The sequence below is a fragment of the Balaenoptera musculus genome, chromosome 17 (genome assembly GCF_009873245.2).
Source record: "Balaenoptera musculus isolate JJ_BM4_2016_0621 chromosome 17, mBalMus1.pri.v3, whole genome shotgun sequence".
Classification (NCBI taxonomy): Eukaryota; Metazoa; Chordata; class Mammalia; order Artiodactyla; family Balaenopteridae; genus Balaenoptera; species Balaenoptera musculus.
In genome coordinates, this window is record NC_045801.1 from 78,271,657 (window position 1) to 78,293,146 (window position 21,490).

Genomic DNA, 21,490 nt, shown 5'->3' on the forward strand with positions numbered 1-21,490 from the left:
AGGGGGGAAAAACGTAAAAAACACAAACACATGGAGGCTAAACAATATGTTACTAAATAACCAAGAGATCACTGAAGAAATCAAAGAGGAAATCAAAAAATACCTAGAGACAAACGACAAGGAAAATATGACGTTCCAAAACCTATGGGATGCAGCAAAAGCAGTTCTAAGAGGGGAAGTTTATAGCAATACAAGCCTACCTCAAGAAACAAGAAATATCTCAAATAAACAATCTAACCTTACACCTAAAGGAACAAGAGAAAGAAGAACAAACAAAACCCAAAGTTAGCAGAAGGAAAGAAATCATAAAGATCAGAGCAGAAATAAATGAAATAGAAACAAAGGAACCAATAGGAAAGATCAATAAAACTAAAAGCTGGTTCTTTGAGAAGATAAACAAAATTGATAAACCTCTAGCCAGACTCATCAAGAAAAAGAGGGAGAGGACTCAAATCAATGAAATTAGAAATGAAAAAGGAGAAGTTACAATGGACACTGCAGAAATACAAAGCATCCTAAGAGACTACTACAAGCAACTCTATGCCAATAAAATGGACAACCTGGAAGAAATGGACAAATTCTTAGAAAGGTATAACCTTCCAAGACTGAACCAGGAAGAAATAGAAAATATGAACAGATCAATCACAAGTAATGAAATTGAAACTGTGATCAAAAATCTTCCAACAAACAAAAGTCCAGGACCAGATGGCTTCACAGGTGAATTCTATCAAGCATTTAGAGAAGAGCTAACACCCATCCTTCTCAAACTCTTCCAAAAAATTGCAGAGGAAGGAACACTCCCAAACTCATTCTATGAGACCACCATCACCCTGATACCAAAACCAGACAAGGATACTACAAAAAAAGAAAATTACAGACCAATGTCACTGATGAATATAGATGCAAAAATCCTCAACAAAATCCTAGCAAACAGAATCCAACAGCACATTAAAAGGATCATACACCATGACCAAGTGGGATTTATCCCAGGGATGCAAGGATTCTTCAATACAGGCAAATCAATCAATGTGATACACCATATTAACAAACTGAAGAATACAAACCATATGATCATCACAATAGATGCAGAAAAAGCTTTTGACAAAATTCAACACCCATTTATGATAAAAACTCTCCAGAAAGTGGGCATAGAGGGAACCTACCTCAACATAATAAAGACCATAGATGAAACACCCACAGCAAATATCATTCTCAATGGTGAAAAACTGAAAGCACTTCCTCTAAGATCAGGAACAAGACAGGGATGTCCACTCTCGCCACTATTATTCAGCATAGTTTTGGAAGTCCTAGCCACGGCAATCAGAGAAGAAAAAGAAATAAAAGGAATACAAATTGGAAAAGAAGAAGTAAAACTGTCACTGTTTGCAGACGACGTGATACTATACATAGAGAATCCTCAAGATGCCACCAGAAAACTACTAGAGCTAATCAATGAATTTGGTAAAGTTGCAGGATACAGAATTAATGCACAGAAATCTCTGGCATTCCAATACACTAACAACGAAAGATCAGAAAGAGAAATTAAGGCAGCAATCCCATTCACCGTTGCAACAAAAAGAATAAAATATCTAGGAATAAACCTACCTAAGGAAACAAAAGACCTGTATGCAGAAAACTATAAGACACTGATGAAAGAAATCAAAGATGACACAAACAGATGGAGAGATATACCATGTTCTTGGATTGGAAGAATCAATATTGTGAAAATGACTATACTACCCAAAGCAATCTACAGATTCAATGCAATCCCTATCAAATTACCAGTGGCATTTTTTACAGAGCTAGAATTAAAAAATCGTAAAATCTGTATGGAGACACAAAAGACCCCGAATAGCCAAAGCAGTCTTGAGGGAAAGAAACGGAGCTGGAGGAATCAGACTCCCTGGCTTCAGGCTATACTACAAGGCTACAGTAATCAAGACAGTATGGTACTGGCACAAAAACAGAACTATAGATCAATGGAACAGGATACAAAGCCAAGAGATAAACCCACGCACCTATGGTCAACTAATCTATGACAAAGGAGGCAAGGATATACAATGGAGAAAAGACAGTCTCTTCAATAAGTGGTGCTGGGAAAACTGGACAGCTACATGTAAAAGAATAGAATTAGAATACTCCCTAACACCATGCACAAAAATAAACTCAAAATGGATTAAAGACCTAAATGTAAGACCAGACAATGGGCATCATCAGAAAATCTACAAATAACAAATACTGCAGAGGGTGTGGAGAAAAGCGAACCCTCTTGCGCTGTTGGTGGGAATGTAAATTGATACAGCCACTATGGAGAACAGTATGGAGGTTCCTTAAAAAACTAAAAATTGAATTACCATATGACCCAGCAATCCCACTACTGGCATATACCCAGAGAAAACCACAATTCAAAAAGACACATGCACCCTAATGTTCATTGCAGCACTATTTACAATAGCCAGGACATAGAAGCCACCTAAATGCCCATCGACAGACAAATGGATAAAGAAGATGTGGTACATATATACAGTGGATTACACAGCCATAAAAAGGAACGAAATTGGGTCATTTGTAGAGACGTGGATGGATCTAGAGACTGTCATACAGAGTGAAGTAAGTCAGAAAGAGAAAAATAAATATCGTATATAAACGCATATATGTGGAACCTAGAAAAATGGTACAGATGAACCGGTTTGCAGGGCAGAAATAGAGACACAGATGTAGAGAACAAACGTATGGACACCAAGCGGGGAAAGCGGTGGGTGGGTGGGTGGTGTGATGAATTGGGCGATTGGGACTGACATGTATACACTGATGTGTATAAAATTGATCACTAATAAGGACCTGCTGTATAAAAAAATAAATAAAATAAAATTCAAAAAAAAATTAGGGCACATTTGAAAATGACAAGTGATTTCCAATGAATCCCTTCAACAGTACAAACATATAGAAAGTTGTGAATGAATTAGTATTTATCTGATGAGTTCATTTTGAGAGAGAGAGTAGCACTATGGATTAAAAGGAGAAGGAATATTTAGTAGGACTGTAAGGAGTTTTAGAGATTTAGTCCTTTGTTTCTCAAGGCCATCATCTGCATTAGAATTCCCTTTAGAGCATGTTAAAAAAGAGTCTTGGACCCTGTCACTGGTATATATCTAGTGTATTAAAGAGTGGATAAATTTCTAATACTCCATTTTTCTATATAACAAAATTAGTTTAAGTAACAATCATGAAATAATAATAATGGCCAAAAAAGAAAGACTGAAAAAATTTTTTTTAAGACTGAAAGTTTTTATTGAAAATTCATATAATCAAGGCAGTCAAAACTAAAGTTAAAAAATAAATATTACAGAAACAAAAAGGAAAACAATTTTTCTATAGTTTTTATATCTGCCTAAGAGTTTTAACATTAATCTTTTGTTAAGAGATCAACATGACATTTCGTGTAAATAACTGTCTAGCAAGTAATAAGTAAATTTTAATAAAACTGAGAGATCAAAAGATATCTTACGTAACTACTAAATCTTACTGCTGATGTAATGCTTTCTTACTTGATTTTAGTTTTAAGTGGAACAACAGGCGATTAAGGATAAATTCCAATTTCAAAAGATGTTACTTAAATTCTGTAAAACATTTGCCATGTACACTAAATTTGGCACTTACCAAGGGGTCCCACAGAATGACTGAATGAGATGGTTGGATGGAGTCAAGAGCCCACCACTCCCTTCAGTAGAAGGGACAGAAGAGTGACTGGAGCGGGTACCAACAGTAGGCATGGATAGGTTTGCAGATTACTTGGCAGGAGAGCGGAGTTCTTTCTCACAGCTTCCATTTCCTCGTGATGTAGGAGGTGAGATTACTGACCAAGAGAGAGGAATTGCAAAGGGGTGGGGATTAGGGATTTAAGAGCAGTGCAGTTTGATGGAGAGCAGAGTTGACTACTAGGGAAACAAACAGAGCACAGACGGCTGAGGCAGGAATGGACACCAGGTTTCCAGACACCCAGTTCAGTGCTCCCTTTAATAAATCCTATTAAAAAGGATGCCGGGCTTCCCTGGTGGCGCAGTGGTTGAGGGTCTGCCTGCTGATGCAGGGGACACGGGTTCGAGCCCTGGTCTGGGAAGATCCCACATGCCGCCGAGCAGCTGGGCCCGTGAGCCACGACTACTGAGCCTGCGCGTCTGGAGCCTGTGCTCCGCAACAAGAGAGGCCGCGATAGTGAAAGGCCCGCGCATCGCGATGAGGAGTGGCCCCCGCTTGCCGCAACTGGGGAGATCCCTCGCGCAGAGACGAAGACCCAACACAGCCAAAAATAAATAAATAAATAAATAATAATTAAAAAAAAAAAAAAAAAAGGATGCCTACTGGGAAGTGTTTCACATGCATGGGCAGCAGGTAGGGTTCACTAAGACAAATGGATGACTTGAGGAAGCAGTAGTTTCTGCTTTTTTTTTTTTTTTTTTTAATAGATCTAAGACAACCCAGTTCTACTTTTTGACATTTTAAGCTCTCTGTCAAAATAATGAAAGACAGGAACTCGATGTGAAAAAATGACTGTTTTGTCTCAATCTATTGGTTTAAATCTGCTGGAAAATGAAGGATGCTGTATTTTCTTGTGGGTGTTGCATTAGAAACAATGTTGCTCACCAAGCTCACTAGCTTTGAAGATCCTCACTTGTAAATTAACTATCATCATCATCATTAATAACATGTGAGTACCAGCAGAGCAGCTGACTGGGGCAGCTTTAAGGTCTGTAAATAGCACTGGACAGATTAACTTAATAATCACATGCCAGAAGCCTCCAAGTATTGTACGTGACCATGTCTTACACACCAAATAGCTATGGTCTTCAAAACAAAGTCCGAGACTTTTTAAAGGGGCTAACTTTTAAAAATGGAAAATTATGATTCATACTTTAAGTCATGTCAGTCGTGGTTACTGCTGTTTGAATATAATCTAAAAACTCAGGCTAATGACACGAAATTGTTTGCGAAATATCTGACACAAATGGAGAATGAAATCCCCAATCAGGCAGAGTTAACAAAATTAAGCTGTGTACTGTGATCTTCCCAATATCCTGATGTATTTTTGGTTAAAAGATTAATGTCATAAACTTGTCACTACAAGGATTTTTGAATGATCCCCTGTCCGAGTTTTTGAGATACTTGAGGGCAGAAATTTTCCACAGTACCTTACCTACTCAACCTTCAACTTGAATATTTGCATAGTTTATTACATTCAATATTTTATTAATTGCTAAGTGCCCAGCTCTCTATAAAGTTCTAGGAACTTAAAAATGAGTAATTCATAGTTCCTTGTCTTAAGGGTTTCAGATTTAGATGGGGAGACAACAATTTACAGTTGTGGGACATGACGCAGAGGTGGTGGAAGGGGGAGTGATCACTATATTGTCTAGAAGCTGGCAGCTGGCTGAGGTCCAAGCTCTGTTTTAAAGGATGACTTTGAAAGATGAACAAGAGTGGAAGAACATCCCTGGATGATGAAACTCATACCAGGCATGTGTAAACGTGACAAGTGCCAGGAGATGCCCTAGAGGTGGGTTGGGACCTAAGAGATTCTTATGCTAAGAAGCTTAAATTGTATCTAAAACGCCAAACAAAATCAGTGAAGGTTGTAGGCGGTAAGAGACAGGATGAGATTGGTCTTAGATTGAGTAAGTAACGAAAGATGAGTTGGGTGGTGAGCTGAGGTATCAACTAAAAAAACTGTAGGGCACTGTCACCAAATGTGTGAGTGCTCTGCACTGTAGAGCATGCATTTGGGGAAACAGCTCCATTAAAGGACTTACACTTCAGCAGGTCAGATAGATGCTGAAAGATACAAGGATCTAGGGGAACTACGGGCACGTCAGGGAAGACTCCCTGAGAAAGTGACACGGAAGTTGAGACCTAGAGGAAAAAGAGGCGTTAAAGACTGGAACTGATCTGAAGTACTTAGGGTGTTTAATAGCAAACTCTTCCTACTCCTCTTAAAGACTCAGAAAGAGAACCACTGTCTTTTGCCCTCATGGGAAATCTATCAAAGGGCCTAAAATGTTTATCAAATTAACGAAGTAATGTGATGAGGACAAGATCAAGTCTCTTATCTCTGCGCCCATAGCACCTTATATTTTCATCATTTGCATCCGTATTATAATTACTTGAGAATTTGGAAGAGGTCCAAGTAAAAGAACAGATTTAAGAGCCAAGAGGGAGACACTACAAAGGGAAGGGGGAGAAAAAAAGATTTAAAAATGTAAAAGGGCAAACGGTTTAGAAAGTTCAAGTTAAGTCTCAGCATTGGCCATTTAATGCAATAATTTGCGGGTCCTTATTAATCTGCAACTTCAGCAAGAAAAGTACAGTTGGCAAAAATGAGACTGTGGATCGAGGACTTCCTATCAAGAAGCTTGGTTGAGAAGGAATGCTGCATGAGGATTGTTTGTTCTTGTTTTCATTTATTAAGGGAGAGGGCAGAGGGTTTTCAATATCCTTGGTTTGAAGGAAAATGTGACTTACTGAGAACTATTATGGACACACGCAGCATCAGGAAACTGTAACTGTTTTCTCTAGACAGCTAGATATATGTCAAAAAACTAATGTTGATACATTTTCACTTATCACTAGGAAAGGACATGAGGCATATAAACTTACTATTTACACTCTGGAGAAGAGGAAGAAGAGGATTGAATTAGGTTTTGTTTTGTTTTTTTCCCCCAAATAAAGAAGTCAGGCAAGTAACATTTAAAACATTTTATTTAATAGATTATCATTGGCATATTCCAGTCATGATTTTACATTCTACGGTGTATTTAATTTGTACTGATGAACGTCATTGATAACTAAGAGGAAGGTCAAGCGCCAATATATTCTTTAGAGGCCTAATCCTGTGCTCCGCTTGCTAATTTTCTGGCTGAATCCCTTCTGACCACTTTCTTTATGCAGGTTACGATGCTGTGCCTGATAAAATCAGCTCCTTTCTTCATCTCGCCAGTTCACACCTTCCCCCAAGGCATAACAACGGTTTAGCCTCTTAATTTTCAGTTCCCTGCAGTAGTACCTTGTTGGGGTGGTGTAATAAAACTCCATCTTTTAAAAAAAAAAAAAAAAAGTAAAAATGACTCGCCAAAGACAAGACCTCTCCAGGATCGGCAGGAGTGTAAACCTAAGAATCAAGTGGTAACACGTGTTGGCCCGTCTCAGCCAAAACTTTCAGACCGGATCAGCGCGATGGAAACTGAAAATCCGTAATGCTTACCAGCTGTTCGACGTTTTTCTTCAGTTTCCACCATTACAAACGAAGGAGCGCAGGTTTCGCTTGCCGTAGCGTGTGTTCTGCTTGGGCGCCCTCGAAAAGGGTGCTGACACGCCTCTTTACGCAATCGGAACTCAAAAGCCCTCTAGTGACTCAGCGGCAGCACCTCCAAGCTGTTACTCATACCAGATATTCCTGGACCTAACAGGAAGCCTAGAAGTCTTACGTATTACTCTACCTGCAACTCCAGCTCCTCAGACTTGAATACTTGCGCTCTGCGGCTCCCAGACATTGACCGTGACTCACCGTCTTCCCAGCATCAGGACCCCCGACACTGCTTTCCTTAGGGGGCTCGTGCTAACCCACTAGAGAGCTCAGGCTCGAGCTGAAAAATGGGGTGGACGTGGCGCTTTCGACCTCCTCCCCACCGACCCAGCCTTAACTGCCTTCTTTCCCTTCCCTGATCTGAGCCTGTGCCGCCAGCGCCTGCAGGCTTGCCAGGCCCCTGGCCGGCGGCCTGCAAGCCCGGCGGGGGGACACGCAGCCCCCCGCCCCGGCGCCCCGTCCCCTCACGGGCCCTGGGCCGGTGGCGGGCGCCCAGGGGCCGCGACAGGCCGAGGGGGCCGAGCTCGTCCGCCCGGGCTAACCCAGGATTCGGTGGGTCGGCGAGCGCAGGCCCACCCGCTGGAGCGGAGAAGGTCAGGCTCACCTTGGGGCAGTGGCGCCCGGACAGCGGCCGGCACCGCCCCGGGCCGCCCAGCGGAGTCTCCCGGGTCACGCTAGGACGCCAGGGCCCCGAGCTGGGCAGCACCAGCACAGGCAACAGCACCAGGCGGAGCCGGGGCCGACCCTTCCCGGCGGCCCGCCGACTTCCGGACCTGCGCGGAGCCGCCCTGCGCCCGCCGCGCCGCCCCTCCCCCGCCCGCTTCCCGGCGTGCCCCGCGCAGGAAGGGCCGGAGTCGACAATAACAAACCCGCGGCGGCCGTGTCCGCGGCCCTGCCGAGCCCGGCGCTGCCTCGGCTCCCCGTCGCCCGGCCCCTCGGCTCTAACCGGCCGCGGCCCGCCCTCCCCCGGCCCCCGACCCAGAGCCGAGGGGCCTGCCCGTCCCCGCCGCCCGGAGGCGGCGGCCCCGGCCGCGGCGGTTGTGTCGGTTGGCGGCACCGATGGACGGTTGGTAGCAGCCGCCGAGGACGAGGCGGCGGCGGAAGATGGTGCCGGGAGCCGCGGGCCCTGCTGCTGCCGCCGGAGGAGGAGGAGGCTCTGCCCGGTGAGTGCGGCGTCCTGCCCTTCGGGCGCGGCCCAGGGAGCGGGTGCCCGGGCGGGGGAGGCGGGGGCGGGCGGCTCCGCGGAGGCCTGTGCAGCTCCGGCCTCCCGGTGCCTCCCGCCGGCGTCGGGAGCGCCGGGGCCCAGGGACGCACCCTCGCCGCCGCCGCCGCCGCCGCCGCCGCCGCCGGGCTGGGCCCCGAGGTGTCAGGCTCGGAGGCCGGACGGGGCGAGGGTCCCAGACGCGGCTCCGTCCCGCGGCGGAGCGCGAGGCTCCCCCGAGGGCACCATGCGGATAAAGTTACTCCCGGGAATGACTCAGCCTCCGCCGCCCCGCGGGCGGGCGCGGGACGGGGCGCGGGTGCGGGTTTCACAGCTTCCGCGGCCGGAGCCGGACGGCCCTCGTGGGTGGGTCATCGCCGCCGTGCCTCCCACCGCCTGCCGCGCGCGCTGCGTTCGTTGTAGATGGTTTCGTGCCCGCGTCCCCTCCGTCTGAAGTGTAGTCGCCCCGCGGGGCCCTGGGCCGGCGCAGGTGCCCGCTGTTGATAAAGAGGCGCGTTGCTGCGAGACCCGGAGCCGGAGAGGAGCGTCCGCCAGGCAGGGAGCAATGATTTGGGCCGCAGGAGCAGGGCCTAACCGCCGTTTTGTATAGTTTCTAGGTTTTCGTGTGTGGGTGGTGCTTGTGTGCTTTCTGCCGAGGGTGGGAAGGTGAGTCGCTTAGGAGCCGGGTACTCAGTTTAAGCAGACAGCCTGTTTGGTGAAGCATCTCGCTGTTTTATGTCCGTATTTGATGTAAGCAGCGCCCTTCCGACCCTGACGTTACTATGAGGAGCAGCCGGGGTCCCCTGAGGAAGGTGGCTGACTTGATCCGGAAGGAGACCCTTGCTGGCGACGTGAAGACCTCTTTTTCCTTTCTGTTTTTAATGTTGCCACAACAGAATATGGTCTGGATGAACACATTTTCTCAGCAACATTTTCGTGTTTAATATTGTGTTTGAAACCTAGAGGTTTAGAAAAGAGATGCTTTCTGTTGATAAACGTTTGTGTTGGCAAATGCCTGTTGATGGACATCGGACATGGAATCAGACCACGGTTTTAAAAAGTAATTTTATTTCGTCTGTTTGGAACCTTTTATGTTAGCCACAGTTAGGATTAGTTTGGGGCCTGATTCTCATATGGTGATGTTGGATGACAGGGAAGGCGAGGAGGCGAAACTCTTGTCTCTGAGGACAGTGTCTTTTGGCCCTTGCCGACAAGCACAGGGTCGGAACACATGGCAGATTTGACTCCTAGCAAATGAAGTTCACTAAGTCAGGAGGGCAGAGGGCCCAAGACCTTTGTTTTTGAAAAGCCACACTTCTGAACTTAAAATTTTTATTATGTAAGCTTGAGGAGGTTTTATTTAGCCTCTGATTTTGAGACTGTCTTTAATTCTCATGCATTCAAGCAAATGTTTGAAGACCTGCCCTATGCTTTACTTTGCAGCTGTATCTAACCCTTCAAAAACAGTAGTGGGTAGTGAAATTTTCTCATTCAGGTAATGCTGTCTGTAACCCCAGTTAAGCTTTCTGTGTTCAGAAAATACTGGCTCAGACAACTCAGGTAAAAATCTAGCAGCCCCTTTCCACGCACACTCATTTAGATGGTTATTCTTTTCTTACCAAGGCAGACAGTTGAACCAGTTACTGCAAGGAGTACGGGAATGTGTTCGATATTGTTTTTGCCTTTTATACAGAAAGAAAATTGAAGTCCTGTATACGGTCAATCACTATTTAAGCATTAATTGGAAATCTGAAGGAAAGACCCAAGAGAAGTGAGGAAGCTGACTGTGAGACTGTCTGGGGAAAGAAGGAATTGTAACTGCAAAGGCTCTGAGGACCTGGGTGTGTACGGGGAAAGGGGGGAAGGTTGCTGAGGTGGGCGGGACGAGTGAGGGGAGGCTAGTAGGAGCCTGTGGTGACAGCAGAGGCTCTACAGATACTCAGGTTTCGGGGCTCTGAGTAAGGAGAGTAGCGTACTCTAAGCCCCACGTGCAAAGGCACAGAGGTTTGTTCAGTAAACCTGGCAGAGCTGGGAAGCAGCTTGGGCTGAGAGTCATTCCTTTGCTCTTGAAATGTTAAACCCCAGCAGGACCCAGTTAGCTCCAGCAACACGAGCAGTGAACAAAAGGAACTTTATATGTAAGCTTTGTATACAAGGTTGTAGGAAATGGTGAAACACCGGAAGTTTTCAGGAAGATAAATCTCAAACGCAGACTGCTCTGAGATGCTGAAGCAGACACAGTGCTGGCGGAGCAGACTGTGGAGTGCTGGGTTGAAGATTCCGCACTTGCCGTCTCTACGTAGTGATGAAAAGGATGCACGTTCTCATTATTACATGACTCTGATTCTTCCATATTGGGGACCTAGTGAGGCTAATTTGTCTGTAGCCTGGACCCCTTGTGCAGGGCCCTGGGAGGGGGGCCTTTCTTCCATGGCTCGGTGAAGTTGCTGTTCGGTTAAATCTCTCTGCAGGTACGGTGCTGGAGCGCTGCAAGGGTCCCTTCCTGCGTCGGTTAGTGTCTGCTTTTCACAGCCGTCCAGTGGGGACCCAGAGGGTTACGCAGTGTCTCCCCGCAACCGCCCCCCTCTCCCGATTTTGCTCTCTCTCGAATTCTCATATTTTATTGGCTTGTAATTACGCTAAGAGACGAAATAATGGTGACTCCCCCTCCTTTGGTTGCTGGTTCAGGACTATTTGCATCATGTTTTCCTTCATGTGCCGCACATAACTGGTTAGTAACCAGCAGAATATCGAAATGTTAGTCGCATCAGTACAGTACCTGTTCACATTTCCATGGCTGTTTTAGCCATTATACTGCAAATTCCAGATGTGCACATCCTTTTCTGATATTGCTGTATATTTACATATAGTCTTGGTTTAATAGAATGAAACTAATTCAACATTTGCTGTAAAAGATAGTTTTGGTTCCATTTCTTTACTCTTAGTATCTATTATAAAATGAAGCATAGAACTAGAAAATTTTGCTGTAGATACTATTGTATGAGACTTCAGAGTTTAAAAAAGAAACAATTCGTTTTTAAAGAAGGTGTCATAAGTCGATCTTGATGTTTCAGAATTGTACCACGCACAGCCCTGGATTTAACATCATTACGACGACACTAATACAGAAAAAACGGTTGTGGCTTCCATGGTGGGTATTTGGAGGCCGGAGAGCTATTTTGTAGCAGACTGACTTAAATTCATTTTAATGGTTATTCTGAGAATCTATCAAATGACACATGAAAATTTTTTAAATGTATTAAGGATGAAATCGAATCATACTCTCTATTGGGACTAATTTTTTAGACTGTGTATTTACTAATATTTCCAATTCCAAATTATCTTTAAGTCATGTGTTTTACGCAGTTTTTTTGAGTGTCAGGACACCACGGTGTGTAATACATTTATATGTACTGATATGGAAAGATTCCCGTGATATTATATTATTCAACTCAAACAAATTGCACGTATGCGTGATGTTATCTCAGTTTTGAGAAACCAGACTGTCCACACAGAGGCATGTACTTCGTGTACACGTAGGAAAAACCCGAAGGACCTCCTCCACGCTGCTGAGAGTATGCCTCTTGCCTCCGTTCCTGTCTGTCGTGCTGCCCTTCGATCAGGTGGCCTGTCAAGTTGCAGGCAAGGCATTCATTTAGGACGCCCTGGACCTTTATGGAAAGGTTCTCTCTCGGGGAGCGTAAGGAAGATGGCTGACCTACTCTTCTTTCCTTCTTTTTCTCCTTTTCTTTTCTTCTCTTCTTGGCAGAGAAAGAGGAGGATCAGATGGGAATAAATCTGATCTGGAGAGGTTGAAGCCCAGTTTGCAGTCCCTGGGTAACCCGGACAACTCCATTTGTGGTGAACGTTACTAGTTTCATTGATGTAGCCCCCGTGGCCCTCACTGAGGTCCACCTGCTGAATTACAGTTTGCACAATTGCAGATCAGGAGTTTCCCTAATCCTTGTTCTTCATGAAGCTTTTGGTCCACCTTGTCCGGCGTCATGCACATTTCCTGTGTTCTGCTAGACTTGAAAGCAACTTGCAGGTCTGTGTACTCCCAGCACCTGGCATAGTGTCTGGCTTATGTCGGGTGTTCAGTAAAAGTAGGGTGAATAATGACTGGCTGTGTTCAGTTTGGGAGGGCAGAGTTGTTGTCTGGGGCTTTCCCCTTGGTCTCCCCAAGTAGGGAAGCTGATTCTGAGTTTTGAATGGATTAGACCGGTTGACAGTAAGCTGGAGTGACTGACCTGATCATTGTGGTGGTAAAATCTCTCAAAGAGGAAATTACAAATTAATCTCCAATGATAAATGATAGACACTTTTTTGTGAGTATGAGAGATGCTTTCTTTTTTTATGGGCATGAAAGTACAATTGTAACACCTGTATGTCTGGGAATAAATGCAGTGGAATCAGTATTTTTAAAAATACGTCTCTCCTTTCCCCTTCATTTATAGCTGACTTTATCCCAGGAGGATCCAGAAGAAACAGATGTCCTTTCATGATGGGAGATTATCCCCCCCCCCAATAAGATAATTCACACCACTTGATAGTTAGTGAAGAGCTCTGTAAGTTCAAGGCAGGGAAGGGAAGACTGTGGGCCACCTGTGACTAGGGAAGACTTCCCAGAAGGGCTTTTTTTTTTTTTTAAAGATTTTTAAAAAATTATTTATTTATTTTTGGCTGCCTCAGGTCTTAGTTGCAGTGCACGGGCTTCTCTCTAGTTGCGGCCTGCAGGTTTTCTCTCTCTGGTTGTGGCGCGTGGGCTCTGTAGTTTGCGGCACGCGGGCTCAGTAGTTGTGACACAATGGGCTTAGTTGCCCCGCGGCATGTGGGATCTTTGTTACCAGGGATCGAACCCGCGTCCTCTGCATTGCAAGGTGGATTTTTTTTTACCACGGGACCACCAGGGAAGTACCCAGAAGGGCTTTTGACCACAGTTGGATGAGTAAAGTTCAGATGAGCCGAAATGGGGCGAGTTTTTTATCTGGTAAGACTATGTATAGATAAAGTGAGAGTGTGGGTTTCGTGTAGGAGAGTAGCTGGAGATACTTTTAAGAAAGACAAACTGGGGTTGATAATGAAGTCCTAGAATGTTGAAGATTACTTAAAATTACAATTGGCACCATTTTAGAAGCTTTTATTATATTTCTTACACCATAATCTGAAATGCATTTTTGCTTTCCCTCTCATACACTCTGCAGAAGCTATGATTTCAGTTCATAAACTGATGTGCAGAGGTTCACTGAGAGTGGGAGAGTTGGCACTCAAATACAGGTGACTCTTGCCATTTTAATGCTAATCTAGCTTTAGGCCAGAGCTGGTGGATTCACACATTTGACGGGGCAGGCAGAAGACGAAGCTCAGGGAGACTGTCTGTGCACCGAACCGGGTCCTGCACCCAGGTCACAGGCGGCAGGGCACGGTGGCCGCTGGTGTGCTAGCTGCTCTGGCAGCAGTGGGGCTCCGGGTGGAGGGGCGAGGCGGCTTTGCCCGCAGTGGTTGTAAGTGGAGGGCGTGTTCAGGAAGGGCTGGAGCAGGATGAGGAGAGCTTCCAGGCTCTAAAAGAAGGATTATGTCGTTGGAAAATGAGGGGTTGGATTATAAAGGGAAAAAGGATAGGGTTTAGACAGAAGTAACTGAAGTCTTGGGTGTCAGAACCATCGTTTTGTTCACAAAAGCACTTAGGGAATAGCTTTAAAGGAAAAGCACTGAGTTGAGATGTAGATGGGCTGAGTTTGAGGAACAGTGTGGTCTCTGACTGGAGACAGCAGCGACCGGGCGCTGGTCCTGAGCTGAGGACAGAGGTCTGGGAGAGTTCACTGTCTTGCCCTCGGTTTGCATAACCCTCCTGTGTATGTGTAGTTTCTTCTCGACATTCTCACAACCTGTGAGTTGGGAAGTCTCCTTCCTTTTTGTATCAGAATAATTCAGGTTAGTTGACGTCCATCAGCATCACACAGTCGGTGGTGGGGACAGGACTTGCATATAGGTCTTCTGACCCGTGATCTCACGTTCTTTTCACAGTTCTCTTCTCCCTCTTATGTGCACATCAAGACAGTGAATGAAACTTGAATGGCCATCTAGGGAAGTGTGCGGAGTAAGCGGGGTGGGTCTCCCTGGGGCCCTGATTGGGGGCCAGCCTGGGACCAGCAGATGGGGAGGGTTGTCTTGTCTCTTAGTTGGACCAGCTCTTCTAGGGCAGTATCTTCAGGTCCTTTATTTCTTTGGAATGTGTAGAGTGTTGTCTTTTTTTCTTTTCCACAATGGAAGCAAGTATTTTTAACCCCAGATTATAAACGTGATTTTAAGGACACCAGAGAGCATGAAAGTCCTGCGTCCAGAGATAGCCTTTGTTAAAAACATTGATGTTAAGTTGTTCCAAACTTTTTTAATGCTTGTGTCTGTGTATATATCCCTCAGTATTAGTTAATAAAATAAAAATAAAATCCACAAACAGAATCACATGATATATTCTGTAACTTGCTTTCTGTAACAAAATGATAGATATATCACTAATCGATGGGTCTAGATCTAATGAACATTTTTAAATGTCTGAGTAATGTCACATTATATAGTTGCACTGTAATTTATTTGACCGGCACCTGTGATAGTCATTGTTCTGATGTTTAATTGTTAATAACAGTGTAATGGAAATCATTGAATATATACCTTTGTACACTTGCCTGGGTATCTGCTTCCGATACCTTTCAAGAAGTGGAATTTCTGCTTTGCACATTTTAAATTTTGGTGCATATCGCCAGATTAAATCTCCTTAAAAGTTACACCAATTTATATTCTTGTCAGAACTGTGCCAGTGTGCTCACTGTTACCTTGTCAGCAGTTTTATTCGTTAATCATTAATGGATAGTAATCTGAAGTGTAAAAATGGTATTTAAATAGACTTTGTTTTTCCGCATGCTGTGGATAGCCATTTAGTATAATACTTTGAACAGTTTTTACTTTCTCTCAGTTTGGATTTTTCCTATTGTGTGTCTGTGTGTATGTGTTTAAAGATATGTTTGAATCTCTTCTGTTCCATGTGTTATCTATTAATGGGCCAGAATCCTAGTTTTAATTGCTGTTACAGTATGTCTGATGTGTTTTGATCAATGTTCTTTCCTACAGTGTCTCAATATATGTACAGCAGGCTGGTAAGTTATATTCTCAACTGATAGAAACTAAAGACAGTGTTTATGCAAAGGGCCACATAATTTTAAGAAAATTTTGTGTTAGTGGTTGAGTTACTAATCGTTTGATTTTTTTTAAAATCTAATATGGGCTGATTTTCTTTCTTTTTTAAAAAAAATTTATTTATTTTTATTTTTGGCTGCATTGGGCCTTCGTTGCTGCGTGCAGGCTTTCTCTAGTTGCGGCGAGCGGGGGCCACTCTTCGTTGCAGCGTGCGGGCTTCTCACTGCGGTGGCTTCTCTTGTTGCGGAGCCCGGGCTGTAGGCGTGTGGGCTTCAGTAGTTGTGGCACGTGGGCTCCGTAGTTGTGGCACGTGGGTTCGGTAGTTGTGGCTTGCGGGCTATAACCCGCAGGCTCAGTAGTTGTGGTGCACGGGCTTAGTTGCTCCGCGGCATGTGGGATCTTCCCGGACCAGGGCCCGAACCCGTGTCCCCTGCACTGGCAGGTGGATTCTTACCCACTGCGCTACCAGGGAAGCCCCTGACCCTTTGGTTTTAATTTAGAATTGCGTTGTGTTAACTTGTGTAATATTGAGTATGATTTCATTTTGTAGAAATTAAGAAAAAGTTTATATAAAAAATGAACATGCCAAATTTTAGAAAATCTTGACTGGTGGAAAGTAATGTTACATTATGAACTAAGCTTATATTTTATATGAGGCACATAAAGTTAGTTTCTAATTCCTTCAGCAGCAGTTGGCTTCTGTGTTGGTACTTTATAATTAATTGCATGTAAGGAAGGATGTCTGTGACCTCTTTGCTTACAAAATGGAGGCAATGAAATGATAGGACCAAGGGCACAAAAGGTGAAGCTTATTCCTCCCTGTTCAGGAGGTCAGCGTAAACGGCGTGCAGCTCTATGTAGCGAGCTGTAGAAATGCGATGCTGGAGTGTCAGTCCAAGGAATTTAGATGACTGAGTAGATGTTATCAAGCGTTTTTAGTTTGGGGAGAAGTACAGTGACATTAAAATGAGACCTAAGATTGCGTAATTGGTGATGTCCTCCAAGATGGCTTTGACATGACCGCTGCGGTAGAAGGAGCTGAGCTAGGCTCTTGGCCCAGGTGTGCAGTAGTAGCGCTGAGTTAGATCGCTTCCTGGGAGCAAAGTGGGCAGAGGGGCGCACAGACTTGGGGCTGCTAGGTCTGCGCCAGGGAGTACTTCTTCACGTAAGACATGTTAAACCAAACTGATCACCACTGGTAAAACCAAAGAGGTGGGTAGGAGCGGTAGTTATAAAGAGGAGGATATGTTTAAGGTAGAGGTGATTATTACTGTTTTGGTTTTTTATTAAGGAACCTAGGAATATGTTGGCTGCTAAAGAAACTACCAAAAATTAGCTACTTGGATGTGATCTCTCTCAGTTACTATTTGAACTCTGCTTTGTCATTTACTTACGGCTAGTAGTGGAGTTTTTGTTAGTGAGGACCTATTCACTCAACAGATAATCTTGAGTACTTTGTGTTATGTCACAAGATATTTCCTGTCCCTGGGCAGCATTTTGGAGTATTTACTGTGGAGTTGGCAGTGTGCTGAATATGCTCTTTTGCGGGGATTATTTTACTTGTTTTCCACAAAAGCGGTATGAGGCAGGTATTGCTAATATCCCTACTTGACAGGTTAGGAAATGGAAATTTAGATGGATGTGCACTGATGAGGACGTTGAGGTTTTTTGTGTTTTTAACTCTGTTTACTTGACAGTGAAGCCATGTGGCTCATGGATTGGCTGGAGAAGATGTAACTCAGTAAAATTTTATAACTTTGATTTAGATTAAACAAGATTGGTCTTTATATAGGTCTTACGACATTTCTTTTAAAATAATTTAAAATATTAGCATGAATAAATATATTTTGTTCAGTCTGTTACCCTTTTTAGAACATTTAACTTTATAACCCATACTTTTCAGTTAGAATCTGACCAGAGCTTTTATTTCGCTCACATACAGATTCCTATTTCCATTCCCTTTTTATTGTGTCCAGTCTGCAGATTATGAAAAAAATAAAATTAAATGTAGAAATAAAACCTTTCCTCTACCAAACAAACTTACCTTGCTGTGAAGCAGTGACATGACCACCTAAAAATTAGTAATACAAGGTTGAAGTAACAGCTCAAGATAGAAATAGATTGTTTTAAAGGACTTTAGTCTTAGAGGAGCTAAGGTAAAGGAGAGAGAACTTGAGATCAGTCAGCTTTATGAGGAAATGCAGGTGGTGGAAAAGCAGGGGTCTCTGTGATACGCCTTGGCTTGGACTGGGACAGAGTGCTTGCGTGAGAGTCACGGGACATCTTTCTCGTTTACTGTTTATTTCACATCTGGCTCTTTGAATTGTTAGTTACATCTTGTTACCCCCGCAAGATCGTACACACTTCAGGACAGAGACTCAGTTTTGTCTGTTTCCATGTACACAAAATTTACCGTACAGAACCTCCCTCGAGTAGGTCGGCCCTGTGGGTGTCGTCCAGGGCGTCTTTCCTCTCAGGGCAGTGACAGCTTTGGGGAACTCTTAACTCAGAAGTAATTTCATTTTTCTTGTCTGTAGTTTGAGAATAAGAAAGCCTGGATTGACCTTTATACTGTACATCGATCAGGTGTTGGTGCACAATGGAAGTCTGGTTTGTATGTTCCTGTATGTTCATGCTTACTTGTAGGAAGTTATGATTTTCGTTGCACTGGCAGTTGTTACTGTTGCTTTTAGGCAGTGAAGCATAATGTTTTTGCCTTGCCGTGGACACAGTGGCCACAGAGTCCCTCTGTACAGGCATTATTTGTATATTTTGCTCATTTTCATGGATTGGCTGCAAATATGATATGCTGAGAGCTGATAGGAGATGCTGGGTCCAGACTTACTTGAAAGTGGGATGAAGACTGCCTTCGAGAAATTATGGAAAAGAAAATTTCTTAGCTCTGTCTTACCACAGTGCAAGGCTGCTCCAAAAGTGTTTCAGTGACTTGTATCCATCAGCGTGAGAAAGGATGACCAAAATGTGTGGGGGGAATTAAGTTTTTGTCCAGCATGAACGGTGGGAGATCAGGTTCATAATTTCTGGTGTGCGTGTAACCCTCGCACAGGCATATGTGTCATTTTGTTCAGTAGTTACCACATGGCCAATCTTGCTTCATGTATGTTTCCCCCCCCCCTCACTTCCCCTTGTCTCACTACTTTGATCTTGTAAAATTTGAAGAACAGATATGCCCCCGATAGCTCTGCAAGGTAGGTATTATCTCTGCTTTTGAGATGAGAGAGGTGTGTGTTTATTAAAGTTTTACTTACCTATCCCAGGAACACCGGTTGCTTTTCAGGAAGGTCATAATTATTTATAGTAGATTCCCACCTATAATATATGAATGCTGAATGTCTTGTGTGCTTTAGTAATTACCAGTATTTTGCTGATCTTATTTATCCCCCTGTCTAGCTAAACTCTCTCCTCCCTCCCTCTCTTCCTTCCTTCTTTCATTTGTTTTTGCTAGACTATTTTAGAACATCTCAACTGTCATTTTACACATGAATTTTTTTAGAACTAATTGTTTTTTACAACTAATATTTTATAACCAAAATGCTATTATCATCCAAAAAGAGGAATCGTAATTCTTTTTTTTTTAGTTAATTAATTAATTTATTTATTTTTGGCTTCGCTGGGTCTTCGTTGCTGCGCGCCGGCTTTCTCTAGTTGCGGCGAGCGGGGGCTGCTCTTCCTTTTGGTGCACGGGCTTCTCACTGCGGTGGCTTCTCTTGTTGCGGAGCACGGGCTCTAGGTGTGTGGGCTTCAGTAGTTGTGGCTCGCGGGCTCTAGGCGCGTGGGCTCAGTAGTTGTGGCGCATGGGCTCAGTAGTTGTGGCTCATGGGCTTAGCTGCTCCGCGGCATGTGGGATCTTCCCGGACCAGGGCTGGAACCCGTGTCCCCTGCATTGGCAGGCGGATTCTTAACCACTGCGCCACCAGGGAAGCCCTGTGCATTGGTTTAGTCGAAGCTGGACTTAGATGGAGTGGTCCTCACAAGACCGCTCTCACTTGGGATACCAGCCACAGGTTTGGTGGTGCCCAGGACCACCCTCACTTCGGACCAGCTGACTGCAAAGTCAGGCGTTCCCCAAGCCCACAGAATTCAGGAAAGTGCTGTGCTTATGATTACAGTTCTTTTATAGTGAAAGGATGCACATTAAGATGAAAAGCAGACAGAGGCAGATCCGCACGGAGGGGAGTCTGGAAGGGCTCCAGGTGCTGAGCTCTGGTGGTGCCCTCCACGGGGTCGAGGGAGGCTCCGTGCTGCCCTCTCTGCCGCAGCACAGAGTGTGGCGCCCTGCGGCTTACCCGAGTCGTTGGGCAGAGTTGTAACTGGGGCTTCATCACCTAGCGTCCCGTGGCTGGCCTTTAGTCTCTGGCTGCTCCTGGAGGCCAGACACACGTCTTTAGTCCCCGTTTCCTCTGGGGATCGGGACTGATGCCGTGTTTCCCAGCTGTACGCACAGTTGAAGGAATAAAACCGAAAAGAGCGAGCGTACATGTTGGAATTGCTTTTACTTAAAAATAATGTGCTTTTTTTTTCTTCTTCTTCTTCTTCTTTTGCTATTCTTTCTGAAAGTAGGTATCATGGAGTTTGTGTTTAGATATAAAATTTTCATGTTGCCCACTAGGATGTAGGCTTTATGAGAGAAGGCAATTTTATCATATTGTTTTCTCTTTATTCCCAAAGCCAAGAAAATGCCTAGGATGTACTAGAGCCTCAGGTGAAGTTTTATTGAATGAATGTTATTCGTTGACCTGGGTTCAAGGCCCTGGAACGTTTATTTACTAAGTTTCTGCCTTGGGCAAGTTGAGGAACCTCTGAGTCTTTTTGTTCATTTGCGGAGGGGGGCAGTAATACTATAGATGCCGTACACGTTGTGAGAAGTGAGTGAAGGAACGCTGAGCGTAATGACCGGCATGTGGTGCATCGCTCCGTAAGTGGTAGCGGTGATTGTTTCACGTGCCGTCTCCTCAGGACAGTGGAATAGACAGCATCTGCGGTCCTGGCAGCCAGCAGCCTGACATTTGCACGCAGACCCTCCGTGCTGTGGACCCCGGAAACGAGGACTGACCCCACCAGCTGGGTTTTCTGCACGCTCTTCAGGGGAGGCCCTTGGTGCGGGCTGACGGCGAGAATGCGGAGTGAAGATTCGGAAGGGGGCTCTGGTTCACGCTGCCGGTTTGATGGCTGCAAACCATAGTCAGGGGATGAAAACGTGGGACATCCTGTCAGGGCGGGTGGGCTTCGGAGCTGTTGAAATGAGCTGAATGCACAGCGATGGGGTCAAGTGTGCCGATACAGTGGAGTGGAGTTCTGCTGAGTTCCAGAGCCACTGACGTCAAAACTATCCTTGAAATTGGCTACATTGCTCATCAGGTGTGCAGACCGACTCAGTCTCAGATGAGTTTTGTTCAGGTTTTTGTCGGCGTTGTGAACGACTGCGGGTCACAGGTTGAGCTGCGGCTTTGGGTGAGCACCCAGAGAAGACTGGTGTTTGTTTGAAGGACACAGGAGCTGCTGCAGCTTGTCAGAGTTTCTCTCATTTGCTGCAGGTGTTGTGGAGGAGGGCGGCGACGCTGAGGTCGTCGCTAATCTCTGATGCTCCTGATTGACTGAGAGTGAGGTCGTGAAAAGGAAAAGGAAAGATGGAGTGTTCCAGATTGAAGGAGATTAAATAGATTTTACAGCTAAATGCCGCATATGGTCCTGAGTTGGATCTTGTATTGGGAGAAAAA

The 21,490-nt window shown here is 44.8% G+C and overlaps 1 protein-coding gene across 5 annotated transcripts in view; it reads left to right on the forward strand.

The window, feature by feature from the left end:
- The first annotated feature begins 8,371 nt into the window (after positions 1 to 8,371).
- Positions 8,372 to 21,490, forward strand: part of RB1CC1 (RB1 inducible coiled-coil 1) — a 69,930-nt gene continuing 56,811 nt past the window's right edge. The window contains exon 1 of one of the 5 annotated variants that reach the window (XM_036830330.1): positions 8,372 to 8,520. The gene's annotated coding sequence lies outside the window, so the exon portion shown is untranslated. The remainder of the gene's footprint in view (positions 8,521 to 21,490) is intronic. The other 4 variants (XM_036830333.1, XM_036830334.1, XM_036830331.1 and 1 more) reach the window with 4 other exon arrangements.